Source organism: Schistocerca gregaria, unplaced genomic scaffold (assembly GCF_023897955.1).
Source record: "Schistocerca gregaria isolate iqSchGreg1 unplaced genomic scaffold, iqSchGreg1.2 ptg000587l, whole genome shotgun sequence".
Classification (NCBI taxonomy): Eukaryota; Metazoa; Arthropoda; class Insecta; order Orthoptera; family Acrididae; genus Schistocerca; species Schistocerca gregaria.
Genome location: NW_026061977.1, coordinates 182,501 through 185,000, shown reverse-complemented (window position 1 = coordinate 185,000; position 2,500 = coordinate 182,501). Strand labels below are relative to the sequence as shown.

The window sequence follows — 2,500 nt, the reverse complement described above, 5'->3', positions numbered from 1 at the left end:
GTTATCCAAGTAACGTGGGTACGATCTAAGGAACCATAACTGATTTAATGAGCCATTCGCGGTTTCACCTTAATGCGGCTTGTACTGAGACATGCATGGCTTAATCTTTGAGACAAGCATATGACTACTGGCAGGATCAACCAGGGAGCTGCGTCAACGAGAGCTGAGCAGCCGGCCGCCCGGGAGTGTGTCCCGAGGGCCCGCGCGAACACGCAAGCGTCCGCTCAATTATTCTGCAAACAGGAGGAGGCTGAGCTCCCCTGCACGATACACCTCGAAACCCTCTCAGGTCCCGGCGGCGCGCAGCGCCGTCCTAAGTACTTGGTCGGGTTCGAGAGAGGCGCAATCGCCCGGAGATAGGCGAGTAGACGCTTTCAGTGCGAACACCCGTGCTCCCAACTGAGCTTGCCGCTGCCGACAGAGGCCCGGGAGCGTGCTGTCGTGGCATTGCCGGCGGGAAACAACACGCGCCACCTACGGTGACCGGCAGCTCCAACGCCAGCGCCACAGAAGGGCAAAGCCCCACTTGGGTGCAGAAGCGAACTCTCCCAGCACAGCGCACGCGCCAACACGTCCGCAGAGCTGCGATACAAACCACCTGCGAGAACCGCTGGGGGCGACCGAGCAGCAGACGGCGTCGCGACGCCGAGTGCCGGGCGGCGGCGCATCCTCAACGCACACAGTCCGCAATCGGACCAGCACACTGCAGATGTCCACCGCGCTTCGCACCGGGCTCGGCAGAACCCACTTTGGCCGCCTGGCGCCGCGCGCAGGGTGCGCCGGCGCATAGCTGGGACGCCAGCCGGGCCCGTCGGCCGGCGCTCCTGCCACTGGGCGCCCCCCACCAGCCGGCTGTAGTGCGTGCGCTCACGCAGCGCGCGGCCAGCACGCCGGGCGGCCCCCCCTCACCGGCCGGGGACTGTCCCGCCAAGCCACAGCCTCGTATCGCTTCATACCCACATGGCCAACTCAGGTTCGGGGGCATGGCGGGTACCGCCGAAACAACCGGTTCACAGATGTACCGATCGTCGCTATCACCGATGCACCTGCAGCGCGAACAACCGCTCAACAACTGATTTCCAGTTCATTTGCGGATCTTTGGCAGCAAACGTATACGTCAATCTACATTTGCGAAATCTACGATTCTGGCATGCCTGCATGTTATGTGTCACGACACGCTACATCAGCCCACATACACACTGCGGCATGTACACGAGAGAACACGTGGAAGATGGTCCGCGCACGTGTGCAATGTCCCTTGCGCGGTCGACTGTCAACCGGCCTCTGTAGCATGTCGCAGATGTGGAACGCGGTCCACCGTGCTATCATGTTGTGTGGGGCAATACGATTAAATAGGAAAACCCTCGTCGCTACATCAACAGACGGCTCACGCTGATTCCCGGCAGAGGGAGGAGGGGGGGGGGGGGGCCAACATGCAATACTTTCGTCCGTACCTACTTACCACATGTCTGTACGGCGTACAACAGTGCAATCTCGCTGTAATGGGGAGACGAGACAAGTAGCATCGTGCACAACATATGGCCCTTATGATTCGCCATTGTAGGGCGCAGCCGGTGTACGGTCAAGCATGTGCCACATTATGTCACTCAGTACGTAACGACGGATGATCAGTGTGGGTTACGCGTACATCAGCGGACAGTCCACACAGGCCGTACCACAACGTACACTGACTGCATCGACAACCGAATGCAACTGAACAGCTGCAAGGCTCATTTCACAAACAAACGCCTGACCGACCAGCTTGGAAGGGCAGGAGGGGAGGGGGGATATTCGTTCTGTAGCGGTACACCCTTCCAGTGGTTAGCGGGACTGTGTAGAAAGTACGCAACACTCGAAAGACCTTTATGTGAGGGTACGCACCATGGCATCAAGAAATACACATGACACCAGAGGATCCAAGCAGTGAACTATGTTCAGAGGGTTGCTGTTAGGCAAAGCTACATTCCTGTGACGTTACATGTGACAGTTAAGGTGCAGTGTAAGTTAGGTTAAGGTGCAGTGTAAGTTAGGTTAAGGTGCAGTGTAAGTTAGGTTAAGGTGCAGTGTAAGTTAGGTTAAGGTGCAGTGTAAGTTAGGTTAAGGTGCAGTGTAAGTTAGGTTAAGGTGCAGTTTAAGTTAGGTTAAGGTGCAGTGTAAGTTAGGTTAAGGTGCAGTGTAAGTTAGGTTAAGGTGCAGTGTAACTTAGGTTAAGGTGCAGTGTAACTTAGGTTAAGGTGCAGTGTAACTTAGGTTAAGGTGCAGTGTAACTTAGGTTAAGGTGCAGTGTAACTTAGGTTAAGGTGCAGTGTAACTTAGGTTAAGGTGCAGTGTAACTTAGGTTAAGGTGCAGTGTAAGTTAGGTTAAGGTGCAGTGTAAGTTAGGTTAAGGTGCAGTGTAACTTAGGTTAAGGTGCAGTGTAACTTAGGTTAAGGTGCAGTGTAACTTAGGTTAAGGTGCAGTGTAAGTTAGGTTAAGGTGCAGTGTAACTTAGGTTAAGGT

At 55.2% G+C, this 2,500-nt stretch overlaps 1 non-coding gene across 1 annotated transcript in view; it reads right to left on the bottom strand.

Annotated features, from left to right (window-relative positions):
- Positions 1 to 147, bottom strand: part of LOC126316549 (small subunit ribosomal RNA) — a 1,893-nt gene extending 1,746 nt beyond the window's left edge. The window contains exon 1 of the ribosomal RNA XR_007556162.1: positions 1 to 147. This exon is cut by the window's left edge and continues 1,746 nt beyond it. This is a non-coding gene — a ribosomal RNA (small subunit ribosomal RNA).
- Positions 148 to 2,500: the final 2,353 nt, after the last annotated feature.